This window comes from Leptinotarsa decemlineata, unplaced genomic scaffold (genome assembly GCF_025532065.1).
Source record: "Leptinotarsa decemlineata unplaced genomic scaffold, Ldec_3_MD MMD2_tig00000035_RagTag_RagTag, whole genome shotgun sequence".
Classification (NCBI taxonomy): domain Eukaryota; kingdom Metazoa; phylum Arthropoda; class Insecta; order Coleoptera; family Chrysomelidae; genus Leptinotarsa; species Leptinotarsa decemlineata.
This window is the reverse complement of record NW_027412540.1, coordinates 27,547,690-27,574,997: the sequence shown is the minus strand read 5'-3', so window position 1 is coordinate 27,574,997 and position 27,308 is coordinate 27,547,690. Positions and strand designations below refer to the sequence as shown.

General features: G+C 33.2%; 1 protein-coding gene across 2 annotated transcripts in view; it reads right to left on the bottom strand.

The window, feature by feature from the left end:
* Shrm (Shroom) overlaps positions 1 to 27,308 on the bottom strand; it is a 401,550-nt gene that overhangs the window by 189,990 nt on the left and 184,252 nt on the right. The window contains exon 1 of one of the 2 annotated variants that reach the window (XM_074172192.1): positions 21,270 to 21,604. The exons of the other annotated variant lie outside the window; for it this stretch is intronic. The gene's annotated coding sequence lies outside the window, so the exon portion shown is untranslated. Of the gene's footprint in view, positions 1 to 21,269; positions 21,605 to 27,308 lie in introns of those variants that run through there. 2 annotated transcript variants of the gene reach the window in all.

The window sequence follows — 27,308 nt, the reverse complement described above, 5'->3', positions numbered from 1 at the left end:
GTCCTTAGCTCGTACAAGTTTCTCAACTAGTGAGAGTTGTCGTTGGTATGGAAGCCACAGCTGATTAACGAAGAAACAGATTTTTTAAACAGACCAGTTATCAAATATATCCACAATAAATGAAAATGAAATTATCAACTCATTATGATTGGCATTCCAGTTTCCAAAAGCATCACAGCTACTGGATATCGAACTGGGGAAATTTGCCGCGTTATCCTTTTACGAGAAAATGGAACATCCATTTCACTTCAACTATTCGAAGATTCTATAGCTTCTTTCTACTCTGCCGCAATTTTCTTACAGCCCCTTAAGACTCTTGAGGAATGATCCCTCATGATGTATTTTGCCCTGGCAAACCAGAGCATCCAGGGGGAAACAAGGTAATATGTCCAGTGGGGTCCAATGACTAATTATGAGCACTGAAAATATTATGTTGGATTTCTGGAATATTAAGGTGCAATTTACTCACCATAACATTATTATCTCTAGAGAAATGATTCAGACTACTTTGAACATTCACCACAGTGGAAGAATTTTTCAAATCATGGCACTTGATTCTCTTGGGAAAATAGTCTCAGTCGAAATTCTATTCATGAAATATCTGAAGAAATCTCATTCCATTTTATTGAGTGATTAATACCTCTATAAATCAGAAAACTAGCTGAAAATATTGTCCATTACGCAGTTCACTTTCACGATACTGTTTTATTTATTCAACAAATATCAGGAAACGAATCTTCTGAAGTTAGTTGATCATCATCTATGAATATTTCAACAGAATAGACGCTCGAGGTGGAATAAGTCTATATTTTAGTTATATAGGGTATTACAAATATTTTTGACGAATCTAATGAAGAAACTGAAGAACATGCATGGCTATGACGGATAATGGATCTTTCAATCTTTAAATTTGAATAAAACAATTTTTTATTCGTTTGCAAAACCTATTGATACATTTTTTCTTCATCAAGCATTGAAAATTCAAACCTGGGAACACCAAAAAAGGATAAGGATCGTGAGGATTGCTCAGAAAAACAGATATGTAACACAAGGTCCAAATATTCTTCATTTTATTTACTTTTTTTGACGGAGCAACTTATATCGTTGTCAATGAAAACTATGTTTCTTGTAAACTAAGTTTCAATAACAAATTTTGAAATAGTTCGCCCGATCCGCTCGAACTTATTGAATCAAGTTCTTCCACATCTACAACAAATCTTTCAGTCAATCCTATCAATATCTTCGATTTTGATTTCTGGAAGGAAATTTATTCTTCGTTATTTCTGAGGACATCGACATTCCGATGTGAGCTCTTTATCTTGAAAAGGGCTAAAGAGGTTTCAGATGTATTCGAGTTTATCGATCTATCTTCTACACAATTATAATGCTTTATCTTCGTGGTTAGAATCGGGGATCATTTATAATTGAGTGAGCGTATACGTCTCATAGATTAAATCTGAGAAATTCTTTCTACATCGTGAAGTGAAAAAACAAAAGGTGAACAATCAAAAATAACTCTCATGATAAAATGTCTTTCTATGAAATGATTCTGTTGGTTTACAGTAGAATTAACGAAGTATTTTCGTCAGAAGTCCGCAGAAATAACATCGATTTTGATTCTTTGTTTTTAACAGTTTGTTTTTCTATATTATTTTCAATCAGAAACCTTTTGCAGCTTGGACAAAGATTAGTAAACTTTATTAAAGAGTATGTACGGTATTCATTAAAAAAAAAATCAACATTCGTTGTTGTATGATTTGATATAATAAATCTCAAAATACTTTTCATAATTGTACGTACACATTATAAACGGTGAACACCAAAACCATCTTCAGAAAGAAAAACTGTGACTGTTGTTGAAAACTACGAACTTGAAATTGGAAGAACAAAATAATCGATTGAACTACGATTTTCTTTAGATGCTCACGTTCTAAAAATAATTAAAACGTCCGTAACATAGTTATTATGTAAATATCTGTTGTACCGTTGTTGTACTTATTGATATACGATTAATTCAAATGGAAGCCACCCAAACCTGACTTTTTCATATAAATACACACGTAGTTCAAAGAAAGGGTCGTCCAATAATCACATGAGGTTTTCTAGCAATTTTTCGATCTTTCCCTCCCTCCTGGTGATGCTTGGTGGCATGCTTTGTCAGAAAAAGTTACGGAAAACCTAAATCAACTTCATTCACCTTTATGGGACCTACATAAACTCAAACCTCCAATATCAAAGACAAACGAGGGTCCTAACGGCAATCGATTGCAAAGTCAAACTTCAAAAATAAACCGCTGAATGAGAATTCTCCTTTTGTATCTCTCTGCAGCTTTCACTATGGGCAGGCAACTAGATTATGACAGAGCCCTCGCATCAGAGGGTCAAGTCATGATCATGAATGCAAAATTTGAGTGGAACAAATCTTATGAACTCTCAAAATTCAAAGTGAACACATCCTTAATCTCATGTAGTTTCTTGGGAAAATTATAAGCGTATAGAAACATTTTGCGATATTTGATTCACATTTATACTCACATCACGGACGGGTGATAACTGTTTTCTTTATGGAAATCACATACCTGAAACAAAAAAAGTATATTAAAACTCTATTACATCAGTATTCATTCTTTCCAAAGTATTCATAAAATATCTCATAAAGTAGACAAATGAGTTCAGAGCCGTCATTATTCATCAAGATGTTCTTGCTCGTCATAACAGTTACCGTAATCTGGAGAAATTCTCCTCTCGAAACGAATGGCATCATCAAATATATTAGTTTTATGACGTACAATAAAAAAGCGAAGGAAGAACTTTACGGCCAGGAGTAATCCTATTGTCAAATTAAATCGGTATTCATCAGTCTCACTATGCACGAAATCTGCTACATTTATCTTAACATGCCGAAATCCAGGGCACTCTCTCTGGTATTTAGGAATTTTGTTACGAGGGGAATCGAAAAAATAGAACAGATGTGATTTTGGACAAAAAATTATTTGCATTACTATCAATGGACATCGTCTAAGCAAGTCAGCCAGAAACTCTGTTGATATTAGAATATATAACAAATTACCTGACGAAATTAAAAACATAAATTATAATCAATACAAAGCAGAAGTCAAGGAAATATGCCCCCACCACTGTTTCTTCACAGTTGACGAATTTATGGCCTGCAATATATAAATTTTTGTCCTATTTTCTGTCACACACTTATGATACATACTCACAGATCTGCCTCCCATCATATTTCGCTAATATACTCCGCTAATAATTTACCTGTCTGATTGCCTGCTTGGCAACTTTTATCTATACTTATAATGTGATTTTTTTTATTCAAGTGCATACCGTGTTCTACTATTTTATGCATACAAATTGTCCAATCCTCTTGACCTGCTACAGATGTAATTTTTTATATAACGTAGTCAATAAACATCTACCTATTTGTGCTTTTCCAATATCCTTCAATATGGTACTAACACTGGATTGAAATCGGGCGATCTTGCAGGCCAGTTACGGGATGAACCCTTGCATATAAAATGACTTGGAAAGTTTTGATTAGAAAAATGTTTAACTATCCACCTATTATGAAGCGGGGTCACCTCATTTTGAAAATACAATCCTTCAATATTAATCTCTATATCATCCGGTAAAACCGGCAAAATATTTCACAAGAAGTCCAAATAGGCTGATGAAGTTTAAGATAACGCATTCGCATTTACCGATGAATCACCTTGTATTTCAATAGATACAAAGACAAATAATATGTTTCTATGATGAAAACCTTTTGTTAAATTTCAAATATAATATTTCCCATATTTTCATGGAACAGATGTTTGAGTAAAATGCGTATCGACATTGTGTTCATAAAAACATCCTGAAAAGGATACGAGATCGGATTCCGCCTGAAACATATTTATCCAGTACCCCTCGTAACTCGATAAGATCGCCTCTGGTTCACATCTGCCGACCTGGATAATGGGATTTCCTTGTTAGAGGTGATGCTTCTTCAACTTTCGAAGACCCACACAGCTCAAAACAATGAAGAACGATCACAAATGGCACAGGCCGAAGACGAGAGCACAGCACGCTATCTCTTTGACAAGATGCTGGGAAATATACAATACAAGAACCGAAAGAGAAAATGATTTAGGAGATTGTTCGTCTATGCACGAGCCATATTCGTGAATGTTGATTGTGGAATGTGAAGAGGGTGATTGATTGCTAAACGCTTTGGTATGATAGTAAACTGATGTTGAGCGTAATAAAGGATAGTGGAAAAGCGAGGAGGAGTTGAATTGTAGAATTTTCAAAAAAGTTTCTAATGAAGACCTCAAATAACAATTACTACTTGTGAATATTGGACCATCCAATAAAAATATTGGAACACTTTCAACCACTTTCAATTTTTACTTGAACGATACTGTCAAATTTTCAGAGAAATATCATCACAAAATGAAATTCATATTTCATGAGTAAGTACCAAGGAATGTCTTGTTTCGCATGCTTTAAAACCTATTCCAACTAACAATAAAAGACATTTTCTTCTGAGGGATGGAGAAACAACTACGAAAAGTTAACTTTTCAATATAGACTAATCTATATGTCATAATAGTCAAACATGTCAGTCATAATCATATGTCAGCCCAATTCGTAGCAGAATTTATGATGCACTGTTTGGAACCTTTGGTGTAGTAATGAATATTACTGGAGTTTTTCCCAACCCCAAATCGTTATTTTCAACACCTCGACACTTGTTTCGATCACCAAGTGATCATCTTCAAAGAGGACGATTGAAACTAAAATCTAACGCGAGCTAACCCTATTTATGCTATATAGATATCCCATACAGGTAAACCATCCAGGTTTACCACCCATACAGGTATACCAACCTAAATTAATTTTACAATTTTTCCTTATCTATTATTTTACAATATATATTTAACTGTTAAAGCTATATATAAAACAATTTTCAGCTATATAAAATTAATTTCACAATATTGCCTACCTAAATTTATTTTTGCAATGCGTACTTTGTAGTGATCAGTAAACCCAACAACATTATTTTAACAAGCTGTATAGTATGCTCTTTGGTATAGATCCGTCATCGTTATTCATAATATTATTGTGTTTACTTATTTCTACACTCTCATAGGCATCTAGTTGCCTGTTGTTGTTAACTTGTTCAACTAATCTTAATGAACTGAAGTCTATGGAATGGTTTTGTTGCAAAATATGATGGGCGACTGCTGATTTTTCAGGTCTTCCATATTTTAAATGTGCTATATGTTCCTTATATCTTACTTTGATAAATCTTTTTGTCTGTCCATAATATTTTGCATCGCAGTCCTTACATTCAATCTCGTAAATTCCAAACTTTTCCGAATTCTCGACTTTGTCTTTTGGACTTCCCAAAAGGTTCTGTAGTGTATGACTTGTTTTAAAAACCACCTTCTTACCTAGTTCCTTGAAAATCTTTCCAAAGTTCCTCGTATATTGGTGGTATGGAACTGAGATGTATTTATCTTGGTTTTTGTCCTTTGTGAAAGTAGAGATTTCGTTCATTCTTAACCTAAATTTCTTCTTCCTTATTATATCATCTACAATACCCCTCGAGAAACCGTTAGTGGCTGTTATTTCCTGTATTGTACGTCTTTCTTTTGTGAACCTATCATGTGTTAGACGTAAAGTCGAAAGACGATGCACTAAAAAATTCAACCCAGCACGTTTGTGCTGTCCACAGTGATGTGAACCGTCAGGAATATACCAGTACGTACTTGTTTCTTTTCTAAATATATCGTATTCTAACCCTCTATATTGGCCCCTCATTACCAAAACGTCAAGAAATGGTAGTTGTCCCTTATTTTATAACTCATACGTAAATTTTATTGATGGACAGAGCCTACTATTTAAAATGGAAACAAAGTCCTCAATATTCGATTTTTTGGTATCGAATATCGTATCGTATCGTGCCGAGTATCGTAGCAGAATAGTTATTACAAATTTCAGTAAATTAGTATCTACAACTCCCCTGGAGGTCAATAAAATAAAAAAATTGAATTTTTACTGAGAACATATTTAAAATTCAATGAGAGGGAATTAATAGGTTGAAAGATAAACACGTCTAACTTGATAGCGAATTCAATATTTGTTTGAAAATAGAAAATTATATCCTTTAAGGCTCCACTATAGGTACTGTGATAATCATCATCCCAACGCAAGAATTTCAGAAACAAATTTTCTGTTAAATTCTGAAACAGAATTTCTAGAACCTCCAAATCAACCTGCCCTTCGATTCTTTCAAATCCACAGCGATGTGTGACTTGACGGACTTCAACACAAATGATTATAGCATTTTCAATATTATTCTAGATTCATTAACCAATTTTAACGTCCATATTGATGTAATTCAATTATTTATATACAGTATGTCTCAATAAGTTGGACCCATATAGAAAACTTCATTATAAATTCTAGGAGAAAAGTTATCTGTCATAGTACAAAGCCAAAAACTTTGTTTCCCAAAAACTAAAGAATTGTTTCAGCTGGGCGAGAAACAAAGTCCTATCAGCCTAGCAAGGCGAATCCAGCAAAATTGCAAAAATAATACATAAATTTGTAGCTAATTAGTTGCTAATCAGTTGCCAAAACAACGATTTTGTTAGTCGTGCCGATTTTTAGGAATCGCAAATAATGCTATCGTGATATCAAGGTATCAAGGTAACTCAATAAATTAAATACTTTCCCTTTGATCTTTACAGAATATTCAGTTGCTATTTAGTTGCAACAATCGGTTTCAAATATTTGTTGCTAATACTCAAGGTGTATTTGAGTATACTCCTGGTGAGCAACAAATTTGAAACACTTTTTATTCTGAGGAAAACCAGTTTTAATATAGCAAGAACGTCGAAAATAAAAAAAATTATTGAAAATCGGCCGATCGGTTTCAACTATTTTGTTGCTGTTACTCAAGGTGTATTTAAGTTTACTCTTGGTGAGCAACAAATTTAGAACATCTTTAATTCCAGGAAAAAACAGTTTCAAGATAGCAAGATCATAAAAAATAAAAAAAAAATCTTTAAAATTTTTTGCTATATCCAAGGTTTAGCAAATACATAGCAACTAAATATTCTGTAAAGATCAAAGGAAAAATATATAATTTATTGAGGTACCTTGCTACCTTGATGTCACGATAGCATTATTTGCGATTTCTAAGGATCGGTACGTTGTTTTGGCAACTAATTAGCAACTAATCAGCTACAAATTGATGTATTATTTTCTGCATTTTTGCTGGATTCGCCTTGCTAGCCTGATAGGGCTGAGAAACAAGAGACAAGTAACTTATGAAAAATCTGAATTATGTCCAGAAGAATTTGACGAATACTCAACGATTGTGTCATAGAGAAGAGGTGATAGAAAAAACGTAATAAACCTATGAAGCACAACTTTGAAAAAAAATGGACAACGCTTTCACGCAGCCGCAAAATCATTTCATGGATCTAAACTGTCAATCCGTGGATAATTTTTCTCGTTTCATGTGGTCCATGAAAAATATCGATAATTCAGCAATTCAAACCGATTTTCACATCAGTTAAAAAATAATTAAGGACGCACGCCTTTGCATTTTTCCGTTAACGACGGTATTATTGATACGATAGTGAGTGATTTATTGAAGTCTGAAGAGATTGACACTATCGAGGTCAATCTTTTATGATGCTCTCACGATTTTTGTTCGTAATTGGACGGGGATTCATTTTTTATATTATTACAATGGCTGACCTACGAGCGCTTTTTCGAGATCCATCGATAAAAGTATTATTTATAAACGAGTACGAGAACTAGATTCGGCGTATTAACTGTCTCGAGTTTCCGTCTAAATTATAATCGAAACACCGTAATTAGCGTTTCATTGCATCGTATTATTTCCTCAAAAAAATTGGGCCAACTCAGTTTGGGCCGGCAAATGAACTCGGAGATCTATTATTTGAAATTCAATCAGAAATGGCACGTACGGATGAAATAGGTTGGTTCATAAATACGGTTCACTTTCACTCACCATCAATTTGATGATCTTCGTGTGAACAGAAGCTTCTCTGCAACTGAATAATAATAAAATGTCTTTATTTTATAGGCAAATACAAGTGAATAATTGAAAGTAAGCAAGGACTCGGCATTCAACCAGGTTGCTCATCTATACAACTACCAAATGCTACTCAGAAATGAATAAACTGTATGCACAAGTATACATAAATATACAGTTTATTCACACAAGTCTGTGAAATAACAAGTCTGCAACAAGAGAGCTGCCTGGATGTTTGCAACTGATTTCTGTAGGTCTTCTGAAAACTAAAGAAATACTCAAAAAGTTCCAGAACGTCAGGTTGTTTTGCAAAATGCAAAATTGTACTATGAAAAATGGGTTTCGGGGCTGATTTGAAGTCATAAATGAATAGCTACAATTTCATTTCCATTATCAATGGCGAAATAATATCTTACGCAGACGCTACAGCACTTTTATTTGAAGGCGATTCCTGGGATGAAGTCAATGAGAAAGCTGAAACAAGGCTCAAATATGTACTCTCTTGGTTGAATGTGAGCCTTATTCTGAGTCTGAATGTGGGAAAAACTAAGACCAACCCTTAAATTACACTCACTGTTCGTAAGTATCCCAAGTATTTGGATATATATGTGGACCAACAACTACGATGGGAAGAACACATTGACATCACAATCAAGAGACTCAATGAGTTAGTTTATAAATTCTATCAAATCAGAAATCTGACTAATAAAAAACTTTTACTCATCATTTACAACTCATTCGCTGAATTTTTATTGAGATACTGTATCATTATATGAGGTGGTCTCAGTAAGACATCATTACACGTTCTAGAGGTCATGCAAAATACCATCTTAAAAATAATTAAAAAAAATAGAAGGTACTCAACTGAAGACCTTTATAAAGAAGCCGGTTGATTTGATGTAAAAGAAATATATAGGTACTCATCAATGCTAGTCCCTATAGAAATCAGAGTCATTCCTAATAAATGTAAAATGAATTCAAAACTGAAAGAATATGTGAAACAAAATTATAACAAACTAGAAACCGTATACGAACTCGAATAATAATAAGAAATACAATATACAATTTATAACCATATTCTCACTCCCTCACAATGAATTTCACTTTCTTTTCCTTCTTTCTACTCACCACTCACTATGTAAATAATCAATGTAATTGATTATTGATTATTGTCTAGGGGAGTAGTTGTTCTCTAATAGGCGTCAGTCCATTCAACCTACTGTATAGGTATATTCGAGACTGGCTTGAACGTTTAAAGTTCATTTCTTTAGATTTGTTTACTGCTAGTCCTCAAGCATATCCCACTGACTAATAAAAATGTTTTTCTTCCTTATTCAGAAGAATCGGGCAAATTACGGATATGCATATTACTGGAGTTTTTTCCCAACACCAAATCGTTATTTTTAACATCTCGACACGTGTTTCGATCACCAAGTGATCATCTTCAAAGAGGGAGATTGAAACTAGAAACTACGGCTAGCTAACCCTATTTATGCTATATAGGAATCCAATACAGATAAACCATCCAGGCGTTCCACCCATACAGGTATACCAACCTAAATTAATTTTACAATTTTGCCTTGTCTATTATTTTACAATATATGTTTACATAAAACAATTTTCAGCTATATAAAAATTAATTTCACAATATTGCCTATCCAAATTTATTTTTGCAATGTGTCCTTACGTAACAACCAATAAACCCAACAACATTATTTTAACAAGCTATATAGTATGCTCTTTGGTATAGGTCCGTCATCGTTATTCATAATATTATTGTGTTTACTTATTTCTACACTCTCATAGGCATCTAGTTGCCTGTTGTTGTTAACTTGTCTAACTAATCTTAATGAACTGAAGTCTATGGAATGGTTTTGTTGCAAAATATGATGGGCGACTGCTGATTTTTCAGGTCTTCCATATTTTAAGTGTGCTATGTGTTCCTTATATCTTACTTTAATATATCTTTTTGTCTGTCAATAGTATTTGGCATTGCAGTCCTTACATTCAAATTCCAGATTTTTCCGAATTGTCGACTATGTCTTTTAGGATTGATGAAGCAATTTGTAAAGTCAAAAATTCGAAACTCAGTACAAAGAAAATCGTGATTGAGTGTGTCAAAACTTTCCTATAGTCCAACAAAATGTAGCAAAATCTAGCAGAATCAATATATTTATAACCGAAATTATTTTCCTGAATGAAAGAATGATTTGAATTTGAATTTGGTCAGGGTTTTGATTTCTTCATCAAGTATTGATAAGTAAAGGTCCATTCAAAATGATTTCCTTTTGGAAAAGCCATATTGGAAAGCACATATAAAACAAAAATGTACTGCTGAAACAGTAGATAGTGAAAGAACGGTGTGTAACATTGATATTCCTCAAAGAAGGTACCTTATAATTTGAATAATTCATGGACCGAGTGTACATCATTGATATTTGACATGTGTTTTGCATTACGCAATTCGCTATAACCACAAAACATAAACATTCTTTCTAAAACTCGCATCGTCATCCGATGTTTCACAGAAGAGTGAATAAATAAAAACTTTTACAGTCTAGCAATTGATTTCGTATTGAGATTTATTGATAATTACACGAAAACGCTAAATTATCGTGTTTTTTAAAATTTCCTTAACCAACTAATACACAATTGATAAGTTATTTTTTGAGCTGAAAACCATTGAACCAACAACTGGTTCAACAACCCTCAATATACCAATTAATCAACTTGCCGTTTTAGGTCAATACTCAGATTATCGATTCCATCTTGGATAAACATTTATATCAACTTACAGATATTTTATATATACGAGAAGCTTGTACATGCAATCTGAGAAGTATTTTTACAGCACTATATATGTAGTGGACTGCTCAATGTTAACATTTGAATCGGAATATATAAAAAAATATTGTAACTTCCTCCGTTGATGACAAACAGAGACGATCATACGCTTTTACGGCAGCAGTTACGTTCAGAGAGAAAAAAATCCGTCTTGATCGAAAATAATTCATAGTGCCAAACGTTTCTTCTGCTACTGCGGCAGACACCTTCAGTAGTATGAATGCATTGACTGATATTCAAACTACTGAAAATAAACTTTGTAACAATAGTGTGTTTGGCATCTTTATTGGTAAGTATAAGTATATATTTCAATGTATTACAATCCATACCCAATTCAAGAGAAGAGCACAATATTCGAGAATATGAGAAAAAATAGTTCCTCAACCATAGTGAAAGAAATGTTGATCCCAAAGTAGTTCTAATAGCTCAAGGCGAGAGATTTAAACGTACAACAAAATTAAAATCGGGGAGGGGATAGTCCTATCGTCGTTGGGGGCCATCTGTTCAACGCAAAACCACATTTGACTTTCCAGCCAGGGCATTCAATAGAGAGGTGTATTAGGTAGAAGGGGATAAAGAAGATTAACTCTGGTGGAGGACTTTATCATTGGCATTACAATCTTGGAAATGCTGAAGAATAGAAATGTTTTGTAACGTTATCTGAAAATTGATTAAATTTCAAAATCATAGAGGGATTACGTTATTAGAAGAGAAATAATGTTGAAGTTTGGATTGATATATTAATATTCAGAACAGGTCCTGAATGATAAGGGAATAATTTGAATTTTGCTATAAAAAAATCGAACTATGTGATTTAGTGATATATAAATTTATCTCTCATTTAATACGCAATATATTGGTAACGAAAATTCAGAGTTTAATTTCATTTTCATAAAAATTGGCTGGGAATCTAATCACTCTTGAAATTCAAAAATCCTTTTCAATGCAATGAAATTCACTTTCTGTTTTAACTTTATCTAAAAGACACCACCTATTATGATCTATTTTCGGAAATACTCTCATTCATTTCCATTATTATTCCGGACATACTCTACGTACAAGTTTATTCTCGGAAAATGGCATTTGCATTGAGGTACTGCACGATATTTATGATCTTGAACATAATGCCAAGGCCGCCTTTATTTGTTGTATCTTCTGGTTATCGCTTAAGGTGTGAAATGTAGGCAGAAAGGTGTAGTAAAGAGGTAGTTCAAGGATTCTGAGACGAGGAAAAAGTGAAGATAAGGAAGAAATAATGAATTACTCGTTCCTACATCAAGGTGTTGATAAAATATATATTCTGATTCGGTGCTAGATTTCATGTTTGATTATTGTCTGTGAACAAATTTTGAATTCGAAATGGTTTGGTTTATTATTATATTCAACTATTGCACCATTTTATATCTATAGGGGGGGATGATTTTTATTTAGAAAACTGATGAATTATAGAAAATGAAGGAATTCTGATCACCTGTCAAACTCAATCTTAGTATACTGGATGACTGGATGCTGATTTTAATATAGATCAAATTTGAGCGGCTTATGATGTGTTGGATATATTTAATGCAAAAATACTTCAAAAGTCTACATATTTCCTGCCTCCATGTGTCGGAATCGAGTATCCAAAATATGATATATCTATTGAACGAAAGTAGTCAACTTGTCATCCAAAATTCTCAATATTCATGAAAAATCGATACTCGGCAAAGGACTGAATTTCTCAGTAACTCCAAAAATAGTACCAACATTTGAACTAGTTACTGCTAAAGCCTAAAGCACTAAATTCAACACCTGAAATATCTGGTGATTACAGATCTGAATGTAAAAATATTTTGTCACGACCAGAAGTAACTTGAATAAGTAAGAGAAAATTGCAATAACATCTCTTCGTTCAGATACTAATATTAGAATACTTCCAGCTGATAAAGGTAAAGCCACAATGATAATGGTTACTCTCGATTATGGAAATGAATTATCTCAGTTGATTTCGAATACAACATACCGAACACATAATATAACAAAAAACGTTTACAAAAAACTGAAGGATGATCCAAGAAAATCAATTGAATAAAAATGTATAGAACATTGGTTAAAAATAAAGACATGCTAAACAAAACAGAACGCACTCAACTAATTTCTCATTTTAGTAAACCTCCTCATTTCTAAATACAAAAATACATAAACCTAATGTTCCTTTAAGACCAATTGTAAGTTCAACTGCATCTCTATGTCAGAAATTAGCAAGATATCTTTTGGAAATTTTGAAACCAATATAAGGAAACAGTAATAGTTTCCTAAAAAATACAAACCACTTCATAGATAAACTTAAAGATATAACACTCAGTGATGGTGATATTCTGATGAGCTTTGATGTTGAAAGTTTTTTCACGAATGTTCCTGTTGATGAAACTCTTCAAATTGTCAGATCCAGATTGGAAAATGACTCAACTTTAAAACATCGAACGAAGTTGGATGTTTGTTCTATATTAGAACTTTCAAGATTATGTACAGACAAAACCTATTTTCAATATGGAGATGATTTCTTTCAACAATAATTTGGCACGGCTATGGGTTCCCCTTTATCTCCCATCTCAAGTAACATATATATGGAGTATTTTGAAGAATATTTTGTTGAAACTTACCAGAATGGTCTGAAAGATTGGTGGAGATACGTTGACGATATCTTTGCTGTTTTGAATAGAAACCATGATGACCTGAATGCTTTTTTGAATTATATCAACGAGCGGGAGCCGACAATAAAGTTCACAATAGAGATTGAACTAGATGGTCGACTACCTTTCCTCGATGTGATGTTGAAGAAAACACATACAAATAGATATCTTTACTATACATTGAATCATCATACGAGTGTTAAAAAAGGTATAATAAATTGCATTTACAAAAGAGCTAAAATGAAATGCAATTCAACTGAAAATATAATTAAATTGAATCTGTTTTGAAAGATAACGCTTATCCATATTTGTTAATAAATTCAAGGATAAAGGTAATAGAGAATAAAGAGTCAATTAAAAACCAAACGAACATACAAACAGCTCCACAAATTCAACAACATCCAACTCAACATGCACCTACACCTTCCACAACTAACGTCATACCTTACATTTCAAGACTATCTGAAAAAATAAGACGAATTGGAAATAGTAAAAAAAGTACACTGATATCTATACTCACACATACAGAACCCAACAACACTGAAGAAAAAACAAAAAATGGTATCAATGAAATACCTATTTCTTGTGGTAAAAGTTACATTGGTGAAACCTCGAGACCATTGAAAGTGCGTGAGAATGAACATCGAGATTACATAAAAAATAGACTGACAGGGTCTAAATTGTCAGAAAACATTTTAAAATCAGATGGGGGACATCTAGTGGAATGGAATAGGACAAGAATGATCATACCAATGAGCCTCACTCTAAGAAACGTAAGCTGAAAGAATCAACGTATATTCTCATATCTGGAGAAAATTTTATTTCGAATAGCTTCTTAGAAATAGACCGTACTTGGCTACCCATCTTGAAAAAAAATTTGGATAGTGGCGAAATGGCAACAGACTGATATCGGAGAACACCTTGTATTACATTGAATGTTTCAGTTGTCAATCAACAGCATTGACATAATTTCATATTTCAAAACTCCTTTGACAGCTGTCGAAGAAGTAAAGAAATAAATAATCAAAAAGGAATAACTGCCAAAATATCAGAATTTTTCTGTCCATTTCTAAAGACGAAGGCAGATTTTGCCCTCCGAAACGTTAAGATAAGTATTGCATTATTTCTTAACAATTTTTTGATGGGCAAAATTGTTAAATACAAGTTACTCATAAATAATTGTGAAAAATATTTTGATTTTACGCAGTAACTTATCGGGGTAAACTAAAAGTTTGTCCTTCTACACTTGTATAAAGTTCTCTACTATAATTTTTATATTTTTCAGATTGTGAAAGGTAATAAATGCCCAAAACAGGTCGATAAAAAATGAATAATCTGTTCTGTACCTGCAATCCAATTTTCTGGAACAAAAAATGACAATTTTTTTATTTGAATTGCACAACTTTCACCAGTTATCTTTGCTTTTCACATAAAATTCAAGTTTTTTCAACTTCCACATTCCAGTCGAGCTTAGGTTTTCAGTCAAGTTTAGTAAAAAAAAACTAATTAGTTTTTTAATATGGATTTAAGTTTAGTAAAGCTTGACTTTACATTTTATAAGGAGACTACGGGTATCAATGATTTGAACATCTAAAGGCCTCCGCATCATTGTCAGAATTTCCACTAAAAGTAGAAAACTGCAACGACAAATAGTTACCGCTAAAGTACAATGCACCTGTTGTTTTGTATCGCAACAGGTAAAGTATGACAGGCAAATTTATAAGGGTGTGCACTGGGTAGAACACGACAAGTATAAGATGGTAGGTAGAGGTATGTACGTAGGTACTTCTGTCACTCTTAAACATGCTAATTTATTCAACACTTCTGCAGTGACGTTAGCTAACTATTGTTTATCTGTGAAAGGGATCAAAGAAACGTTTGAAAGGATATTCCAGAGGTACCTTTTTCTTCACACTATTTACGATAAATTTCGTTCCTGCGACGTAATCAAGCTGAAGAATCATCACTTGTTTTCTAGAAAGCTATTAAACTATTAATAAGGACATTACAAATTGGTAAAGTGTCAAGAACTTTTATCACAGGGTTGAGGTACATATTATCAGGAGTGAAGCATTGCCATAATTTTCATGTCTACAAAAATAATTCCATAATGACATGTGCAGAACGCATATCACATTCATGAAAATGTTTTTGGTTAAATAGGTACAAATGCAATATTTTCAAATGTCATATATTACTTACAACGTACAGTTTTCTGAACTTTCATTCTTCTCTTGAAAATTGTGTTGTTTTTTATTGGTTTTTTCTCACAGTGCATAAAATCGACGAAAAAATAGAAGGCTGCGGCCACATGAGAGCTTTACAGCAATAAAACTGATAGAAATAAAAGTGACAGGCATGAAATTATACTCAGGTGTCATTATTCTTGAATTATACAGGACTCTCAGGGCATTATTTTCACAATTTCATCCACTGTCCTAATAAAATTAAACCCATGGAATCAAATATTGAAATATGATTGTGACTGAATATTAAAACTTTGTATAAGTGCTTCCACAGAAATTAACAGGTTTAATTTGATATTATGATTATGGCAGTGACTAGATGCTATGCATTTTCATAAAGATATCATTCAGCAACTCAAAAATGAGTAAAATAAGTAATTTCCTTCAATTTGCTGCTGAACTAAATATTCTTATGATTTAAGTAAAGGATTTCAATATAGTCTGGTGGATGTCATTTATTTGTTACGAATTCATTAGATCAGAATATTATAAGTCATGAAGGCTTAATATTTACCTTGAAGTTTTTATTTGACCATAAATATATCCCTATACATTTCTTGAAACATACAGGATAAAATACAGCGATTTTCAGAAAGACACCCAGGTAGAAGTTACGGTTCGTTATATTTTGTATACAAAGCGATGTACCTATTTGTAAGAGAACTTAGTAAAAACACTGCTTGAGAGACGATGACAACATAGGAACGGTATCATTTTCCAAATCAGTTCGCTGTGAACAATGAAAATGTACCGCAATCTGGAGAAAATATCATCTACTATGGAATTGGATGACACTTGAGGAAAATTCATAAAGTTCAAGTTGCTTTAAGTAAAAAGCACAGAAAATATTCTCTCTTTGACCGCAAACACCTATGTAATATCCTAATATTTTCATCCATATTTTATCACGAGTTTCATCTGTTTGTTTAACAAATAAGCATAAATATATTGTTCCAAACTGTCTGGTTTTTAGTCATTTACGTTTGAATGAATCACTAGAGATTTTCGTTGAGGAGTTGCTTTGAATAAGGATGTTTTCAGATATTTTTGTCTTTCTGAGACACCTCAATTGATGTATCAATAAATAGTAAGGATTTTACTGAATGATATATGAGACACTCAAAAACAATTTTTTACGGTTTCTCAGTGAAATATTACCTTGATCACTACAAATAAATGAGTAAATCAGCATACTGTATATAGTGATTTATTCCTTTATTTGTAGTACTCAATTTAACAGAATATAATTATTTCGCAGTTTGAAATTCATAAACGATTTGAAAATTGTAATTTATTCATACGAACGACCATAAATATCGATCCGAGTATTATTCTGTTTATTAAAACAATCTGCTTATCTATTCAATTCTGATTTTAAAAATAATATTCTAGAGATTAATGAAGGCAGTATTATTTTATTTTTGAAAAATTTCAAGATGCCTAAGAACACTGCAATTTTGTTACCCGGTATATTGGGGGTGAATATTTATTTGCTGGTAATAAACTCAACCGATTTTACGATTTTTTTCAACTCAAGGAAGCTACATTATCAGATAGTAACATGTATTTTAATTAAAAAAATTGGGATACCTACACAAATTGGAGTGATGCTATCTGAAAAAGTTTAAAAAATAGCTTATAAAAGACAACTTTTTGACGTGTGAGCAGGGGAGGATAGTTATAATGAAGGTGGAGAGTAAACCAACAGAAGTATCTCAAAATTCAATTCAATTCTCATTATATAAACTCACGAGTACCTATATATTTTGAAGGTTCTCATGACAATCTGAGCTCTATTTATTCTTTCATCCATTCGCAATATATGAGAATAGTCATCTTGAACTATTGTTATTGTTTAGTTGTTACTCAGAAGTGAAGAAATAAACATTCAAGGAATTTATGAAATCACAGTTCACTATAATCTAGATATTTTCATATGGGTTAAGTGAAACTTCTTTGTTTTTTGCGATTTAGGAGTGTTATTAATCAGTTCTTTATACCCTATACTGTTTTTAGAGTAATTGGTGATTAAATTTCTGAATCACGAATACTTATGCCAATATTGTTATGACAATTTTGAGAATACCACATTCTGTAAACCAAAAATAATGTCATTAATATATACGTGAAATGAGGCTGAGGGTAGATTCCCTGGGAATACCTTTCTTAACATCTGTATTTCTTTTTATGTCGTTATTCAGATGTACTTCAAGATAGCATGCTTTATCCAAGTTGTTCGTTAACACATTCCAAAATATTGGGAAAAACAGTGAGGTGAATAGTTTTTAATTTTGTTTCAAAATATTTACCTTCCTTATAGGTATTGTTCTTTTTGAAGAGAATTTATTCATTTATTTATTTATTTCATACACTATTCCGCAGGATGAACCCAATTACAGAATAGGGAGTAACAGTGACATTTATAATAATCTGCGTATAAAGAAAATTGACATCAATCTCAGCTCCGATATCATTAATGAACATATTGAATAGCAGGGGTCTTAGATTTGACCCTTGTGGTACACCAGCTGTGGCTATATATTTGATAGACTTGAGGCTATTGAGTTGGACGTACTGCGTATGGTTGTGAAAATACGATTTGAAGAGGGTGATCAAGTCATTGGATAACCCAAAAGTCGAAAGCTTGTGTAGCAGGATAGTATAGTCAAGTCTGTCGAACGCTTTAGAAAAATCAGTGTAAATGACATCATTCTGAGACTGACAATCAATACCCTCTGCAATACATTGAGTGATTGTTACAAGATTCGTGGTGGTTGAACGTCCTTTCATAAAACCATGTTGATTGGGGCTAATAATGTCGCTGACATGACAATAGATTGCCTTCTCGAAAAGCATCTCAAACACTTGACAAAAGTTGCATATGATAGAGATTGGTCTGTAATTTTGTATCTCACTTTTGTCTCCTTTTTTGAAAATTGGGCAAACTTTCGACATTTTCCATATTGATGATACAGTTGATGTTTTCAGGCATATAATAATTAGAGTTGTTAGTGGTTCAGCCAGAGCTGAGGCACAATCTTTAATGATGAATGCTGGAATATGATCATGTCCCGCAGTAAATTTAGGCTTTAATTTTTTTAGGGTATGATAATCATCTTCAATACTGAAGTTTTCGATTGCTAAGCTGGAAATATCACTACTGTTGTTCGCATGGTCACTTAATGTTGACACTATATAAGAACCACTAAAGAAATCTGCAAAACTATCAAGAATATCTGAGGGATTATCGAGTAGCTTGCCTTCATGTTACATTTTATCTCCGATTCCATTAGTATGTTTTGACTTGTTAATGAATGACCAAAACTTATTGGGGTTATGGTTAACCTCGCTCTCAGTTTTCTGAATTATTTTTTTATAAGCTGTTCTAATGGCTGCTTTGATTTCTACCCGAAGACGTTTGAATTCGTGAAAAGCGTGAATGTCACCGTTTCTTTTGTATTTGCACCAAAATTTTGTTTTAGTTCGAAATTTCTTTATCAATGCACCATCAAAGTAGGCTGGATAATTATTTTTAGATTTTATCGAGAATTTTGGCACGTAGTGATCAAATACACTGTATAATTCTTCATAAAAGTGAAGACAGGCATCATCTGCATTGCGAAACGCATTTAGAAACGTCCAATCGAGATTGAGGATCAGCTCATACATGAGCGGAAAGTTAGCTTTTTTAAAATTGTATGCATCTTGGAAACATGATGCAAATTTATTTTTCGAGTTCGTTTTGAAGTTCAGTTCGCTTGTTATTTCCAATGCAGGATGATGACCGTCTTCTTTTATAATGAATCTAGGGATTTTTCAACGAGGCAGAAGTGACTGCAAACACCAGGTCTAAAAGTCTGTGCATCTCATTGAAAACAAAGTTATTTTGCGATAAGCCGAAAAACTCTGACATGTTGTTCAACAAAGTGGTATGCGGGCTACTACGATCTGTTTCTGAATATGACGCATATTCAGGTACGTTGAAGTCCCCAGCCATCAGAATTGCATGGTCATACTGTAAGTCAAGCGATTCTGCAGCTTCCCAGTTTCCCAATTTCATTTTTCGTTGTTTTAGGGGGGATATAAACGCATATCAGAAAGTGACTGTTTTCGGAGAAAGATAATTTCACAACTACTGTGTCAATAAAGCCAGACACTGGAAAATGATAATTTGACAAATTCGTGTACAGCAATTAGCACACCGCCACCTCTACTAACATTGGAAGCAGTGAAATTTCTGTCTGTCCTATATATTTTAAAATTACCAGGAAAAAGTTCGGAGTTATCGATGGATGAGTCAAGCCACATTTCCGTCAACATAAAAACCTTATTCTCTTTCATCGAGACTGCATCAAAAACTCGTCTAGTTTTTGTTCGTAGTTTTATGGCAGAATCAGTGGAGAAGCTCCCATCAATCGAAATAAGATGCTTCATGACGAATTCATATGGAATATTTTCCATATTATGACACCTTTGTTTACAGTTTTTCTACACAATTACATGCTTTTTACTATAGCAATTACCTTGTTTTCTATCTTGAGAACAATTCGCAGCAAATGATATTATTGCCGATTTGAATACTGACCATAGAAACTAGAATAATGCAAAAGACATGGCATATTCAATGATTTTCCAATGTTCACATTCAGATGGTTCCAATGGCACTATTCAGTAACACAAAGGTATTTCAACAATAATTTTTTGCACTTCTACCCGATACTTATTATACTTATCGACCGCAGATGGCACGGTAATTTGCAAGGATCCGAAGAATGCAGACGACCGTCTGTAGTCTCAAATTCTCCATTCTCTTCAATTTCATCGCACATTTCCAATCTGATAGGTCTCAGTCTGAAATAGAAGATATCGACGTTCAAAGATTCTTTTCACAGGTATTTTTCAATAATAACTTTCGTCATCTCATATTGAAGTCTCCAAAGTTACAGAACGAATTCATTTTTCACACAAATGGAAATAAACTCCTGGTAAGTACTGTTTTTTACGAGGTCTTTTTCTGCTTCAACTCTAAGTCTGAAGATTTTGATATTTGAAATCATTCAGCAACATTTCAACGTTTAGAAAAATAACTTCCCAAACTCGAAAACAACGTTTAGCCCCATTACAAGTTTTCTTCAATCAAAATGGTGTTTTTTTCTCAATATTGATGAGTCTGTTGGAGTTCAAACCATGGAGATTCAAACTCCGGCAAAATATTTCAATACAATTGTAAAATGTCAGAGATTGCAGAAACTTTTTGATTTCAAAAATCGGTTGATAATCGATTATTGATTTCAAAGTTGCAGAATATTTCAATTTAACGGTTGATAGTCGGTGACTGAGATTCAGTATAGAAGCTAGTGGCGTTGAATGACAGGCGATATTGCCGTTTACCATCCACAAGCCCAATAAAACAGCAATAGACCAAATAAATACCTTTGATTATATCGCAGATGGTCTGCTCCAGATGTTTATAACATTCTTCGAGTACAAGATGCCATTCAAGTAGTATCAGGAATATGCATCAGTCAATCCAAAGTGAACGTTTCCCACAAAATATGTCACAACCAACACAAACACAAGGAATCAACAACTGTAACCGATACGATAAGAAAATTTTTCGATTTCCACACAAAAACAACTTGAATATCACAGCAACGTTACATCCGACTGAGTCACCTGGACACTGCGGTGGTACTATTCTTAACTCACGAGTGACCTTGAATTGTTAGAGTGGCAGCGCACACCCGTACCAACGATGGTTCGATGATGACTGAAGAACTGTGAAGAACCACAACCAGTACTCTCAAGAACCTGAAATGCCCCGCTCGACAGAGCCGAACTCTTCGCATGGCAAGAATTTCCTTTGTCGTCTCCCGAATGAGACGAGTAAAGGGTCCCATTCACGTCGAACGATTTGGTTGGCGCGTGTAAGGAACCGCGGTGAGAGATTCAATTCGAGTGGAACACTTGATTTTGACACTCTGTACAAAGAAATGTGGGTATAGTTCATGTAAACGATATATAGTGCAACCTACCTTCTAAGAGTTCCCCTTTGATAATGTAGTTAGGGAGCTAACTAATTTTGTATAACAGAGTAATGATTGAAAATACTTTAGAATACTATTTACTCACATATATATATATATATATATATATATATATATATATATATATATATATATATATATATATATATATATATATACAATAGATCCGCTTCAAAAACACTTCACTATCTTATCTTTCTTCGAAAGCTTCTGATAATTCCTCTTCTATATTCTCTGTTTCACTATCATTGTCGTCATTTAAATCCATATTTCTATGGAAAACTGTATAATGTTTTTGATTGCTGTTGTCCCAAGTATACAGTTGAATCCAAAAATAAATATCCTCCTTGGTATAATAGAAGCATTATTAGAGATTTGCAGGCTCTGATATTGATAATAATCACTTTGTTGATATATCAAGCTTCAGTGAAAACGAAGTATACGAGGCACTAAGGTCGCTCAAGTCTAAAAAGACCACTGGTCCAGATGACATTCCAGCTTTCATACTAAAAGATTGTGCATTTGTGCTTGCTCGTCCTATATCTATACTAATTAATATCTGCTTAAGATCGGCTACAATACCAAGGATCTGGAAATCATCAAAAGTCTGTCCCATTTTCAAGAAAGGAGATAGACGAGATATTTCAAATTATCGGCCTATCTCTATTATTTGCAACTTTGCGAAGGTTTTTTAGATTCTGCTGGAGCGAGTTATATATCGGCATGTTAGTTGCAATATAAGTATAAACCAACACGGTTTTATGAAAAATCGTTCAACGGTCACCAATCTTCTGACTGTAACCCAAAATATTGCTGAATCTAATAACAATAGGGACTAAACTGATGTTATTTACACATACTTCTCTAAGGCCTTCGACAGGCTTGACCGTGGCATTCTACTGAACAAACTAGTAGCTTTTGGATTATCTCCATCCTTAATCGCACTTTTTCAGTCCTATCTACGGGATCGAAAACAATCAGCTCAATGGTTTCAAATCTACCGAATATAGTGCTTCTTCCGGTGTTCGACAAAGTTCAAATCTGGGACCGTTGCTCTTCAATATATTCATTAATGATATTTCAGATGTTATAGATGTGTATTTCCTTCTATATTCCGATGATCTAAAACGATACTGCCTCGTTGATAACATAGATGATTGTGTGAACCTCTCAGCAAACTTAGGACGGGTTGTAGAATGATGTTATCGAAATAATTTGTCGCTAAACCGGGATAAATGTAAGGTCATGTCCTACAGTTTGAAAACGAATATCTTGATCTTTGAATATTCAATAGAGAACGTTTCCCTGATGAGACCAGAAACATTTACTGATCTTGGCGTCACATTTGACACTGCACTATCATTTAATAGGCATATCGATGATGTTGTAACCTCCTCCTGTCGTTTGTACGGATTAATTGCACGTAACAGTAGTGATTGCAAAGAAACTTCGACCTTAAAAACTTTATTCTATGTTAGAACACGCGTCAGTTGTGTGGAGCCCCATTTATAAATATCACATTGATATTTAGAATAGAATAGAAGACGATTTTTAAAACTGCTAAACCTAAAAACCGATGGCATTTATTCTCCAATAAAAACAACCCACTCTGAATTGTCACAAAAGCCTCACTTTTGCAGTCTCGAAAAAAGGCGTGAATATTATAGTGTTGCACTAACCTATAAAATTATCAAAAGCATAGTTGACTGCCCAACATTACTGGAAAAGTTCAATATTTGCTTGCATTAGTAGAATCTGTTCCAGACACCTGAGTACTTTCTATATAAAAACATCTGGCACAAATGTTCTGGAAAATTCTCCGATCCATACCATGTGTAAAGTGACAAATTCTGTTAGCGATAGTTTAGATATATTTAGTTGCAAATTGTCAAATATAAAATACCACTTCCTAAATTGATTATTGTTTTACCACTCATAATAAATATAAAATGTGTAGTCTTCATAGTCACTTGTTTGTATTGTTTGTAGACTTTACAGCCACTTGTTTGTGATGTATTCATTATACTCTGTTATTTCCTGCTTTGTAATTGGGCTATGTCCTTTAGAGTATTGTATTACAAATAAATAAAATAAATAAAAGTGTCCAGTCTCCATATAGTCATTTGTGTTATATCTTTGAGAAGGGAATTTCATCAAATGGACTGAAAAAATACAATACTACATTGACATTTCTTGACTTAGGTTCATTTTTTGTTAAACCGGAATCAGTTTTCAATTATTTTGTCATTATAAATATTGGCTATAACAAACCATATCTCATTTTAGAATTTCAAATTTATAACCACAGATCCTTGTACAACGTATTTCGTTATCACTGTGGTAACGAAAAAAATTAGTTAGTTGTACATGAGTGATGGGATAATCGATCACTTTTTATTTTCGAATATTCTTTTTTATAGTTTTTGGAAGTCGAAAAATAATAGATAATAACCCATCAATATAGAGATTGAAAACGAGGTCAAATATCGTCTTCATTTATAAGGAATATATATTATTTTTGCAACTCGATCAGGGTAAATTTTCTGTTTTTTCATTACTTTGTGACGTGGTTTTCCTGAATACTAACACTTCAACTGTTATTAATTTGTTAATTTTCAAGAAATACAAAACTTTATCGATAATTCAGTTAAAAATTGAGTTATGATAGTATCTGTAAAAATGTGAGAACAGAAACTTTTTTGGAAATCGTTTCATTATTTCAATTCTATACACTAAGTTCTGGTATTTTTGTATGTCAATCCATCGTATTGGGTTTGGAGGGTGCCAAAAAACCATGCGACGGCCCTGACAATGTGGGTAGTTATTATTTTCTTCTATATTGACAATGTACACTGGTTATATAGCAAGTATTATTGAGCCTAAGTCATCAAACATTAGAACTGCAACAGTCTTAATAACGGATGTTTCACCAACCAAGTTGGCATCATCAGCAGATGAACTAGACTCGTCATTGTTGTCACAATTCCGTTGATAAAACACGCGTTTAAATTGTTGCAATTTTGTTTGGACTTATTTTACGTTAGAATTCACAGGTCCATCTTACAAAGCCAGCAAATCGTGTCTTCTCATTAGTTGCAAGTAATCCATACGTACTATTAGTTGAATCAGAATCAGTTCAGAAGAATTAAACTAGACCGGTCCAAATTGTTTTTATTTTTGAATTTGCTCAAATTGAAAGTTTGTGAGAAGCCAATGTTGGTGCAAAATATTATTTCAATCCCACTCTGTATCTCCTTATTCGAGTTTATTTTCAAATTTCATGCAGATATAATTAACCACAATTCAAAAATAATAACTTCTCGTCAATGTATCTTAACAATCCTAAAATTATTGCTTCAGCTGAAAATTTCTCCTCATTTGCAACTGATTCAAATTTCTTTCTGAAATTCCAGCTTATGAAATAATTCCATGCTTCGTCAATCGCTATTGATGAAATGACGACTGGTTAAATGACACACATTCATACCGGAGTTCCTTAAACTGGAATGCATTTTTGTTTAGGTACTCAATTAATGTATAAACTAGGTATATGAAAGGAAGCTTTGTTGATTGTTTTTGGAAATATTTAGACGGATGAATCCTGTTGCCAAATTGTGAAATGTGCAGTTAACAAAATATCGCATTTTTTTTTTGATAATGTATCAAATGGTGAAGTTTCTACTAGGTAACTTAACTTTTGCGGATACATTCACCTTCTTTTTGAACAAACCTAGTACGACTTGATTTATTTCATTTTCACTCTCTATGTTTTTGTTCAATTACAAACTTGAGGATCAACCAGGACACACAAATTCACTATTTGAAATTTGCAAACTGAACGTTATGGAATGATCTTGATGGAAATGACTCCCAGAGAAAACTTTCTTGTTAATGTACAGAATATGGTTCAAAAGTTTTTCATCTAGTTACCGCTGAATTTGTTTTTGTCAAAGTTATTCTGGAATAGTGACTGAAATTATCTAAAAGAACGATTCGTTCAGGACGGTATCAAATTACCTACACCGTAGGTTAATCGACTGACACCTATCAGAAAACAACTACTCCCTTGGCTAATACCACGAAGAGCGTTCGATTATACCCACCCAATAGCTCAGTTTTATTATAGGAATATTTTTATTATGGTCCTTTGCTGACTTGATTTATTATTTCGTTTATTATCTTCCATTAAGTAAAAACTGGATCATAAACTTCAAGAGCAGATTGTAAAACAGAATTTATACTACGAACTTGGAAAATCTGCAGGTGCCAACTTTTGTGTTTTCAACAAGAATTATCCGGGCAGAAACGTTGGGCATAAATATTTGTGAAAATTTATACCAGTGAGGATGGATGTATGTATGTATGTTTGTGGCCTTGTCACGCTTTTTCACGACTGAACGGATTCACTTAGATGAAAATATTTGTTTAAAATGGTCTATCATGAAACTTAATGTGACAAACGAAACTATATGCAGGAGAAGCCGTGGCAGCAACTAGTATAAATTCCTGGAAACTGGTAATGTTAATAACAGACAAAATGATTGTTCAGAAGTAATCAATGACGATAGCAATGTTGCAGTTTTAGGCCATGTTGCCTTGATGGAAAATACGAAATCTTTGAATGGAACCGACCGATACTCAATCAAAAACTATATTAGAACTAACTACTGAGATTTATTTTTATTGTCACAAAAATTAGTTTAGCCATTCAAAGAGGAAATGCAGCTTCGTTTTTCGGTACTCTTTTTGACTTCAAAAAACTTGATGATATTTGCGTGTTTCTTGAAAACCAACTTTATAAAGAAAAGAGAGGTAATAACAAACCACATTATGGAATTGAAACAAAATCAAATGGAAAAAATACTTTCTCTTAGCAAAATTCAGAAATGGGTATCAAAGATACTTCTAATTGTTCAGTGATAAATTCTTGAGTCAAAACCCTTGAGTTGAATGTTTATCAAATGCAATGTTTATCAAATACGAGATGGTTATTGGAATATTTGAAAAAGGATGAATTCATGAAAGATATCAATATCAAGATCTTCAGTTGATGTGGTGTTGCAGGTTTTTCCGGATTTTCCTGCAGCTGAAAAAGCAGATGCGCCACTGGAATCAATGAAGTCGCCCCGGAGCGCCAATTAATTTTTATTGTTGCATTCATTTTATTTTCAAAATAATTAAAAATCAATACTAGTATTTCTAGTATGAAGGGCGCTTCAATCAAATCGTTTGCAGAAGTCGTCAAGGAGTTGTGGTCAGAAGATTCATTTGATAAAGTACTAAATTCAGCCTCCTTAAAAATCAGATTCAAAGTTTTGCTCCTCGATTCATGGGTAGTTCCCATCAAGACGCCCAGGAGTTTCTCCGCTATCTTTTAGAAGGATTACATGAAGAGGATAATATAATTAATGGGAAACCTAAACCA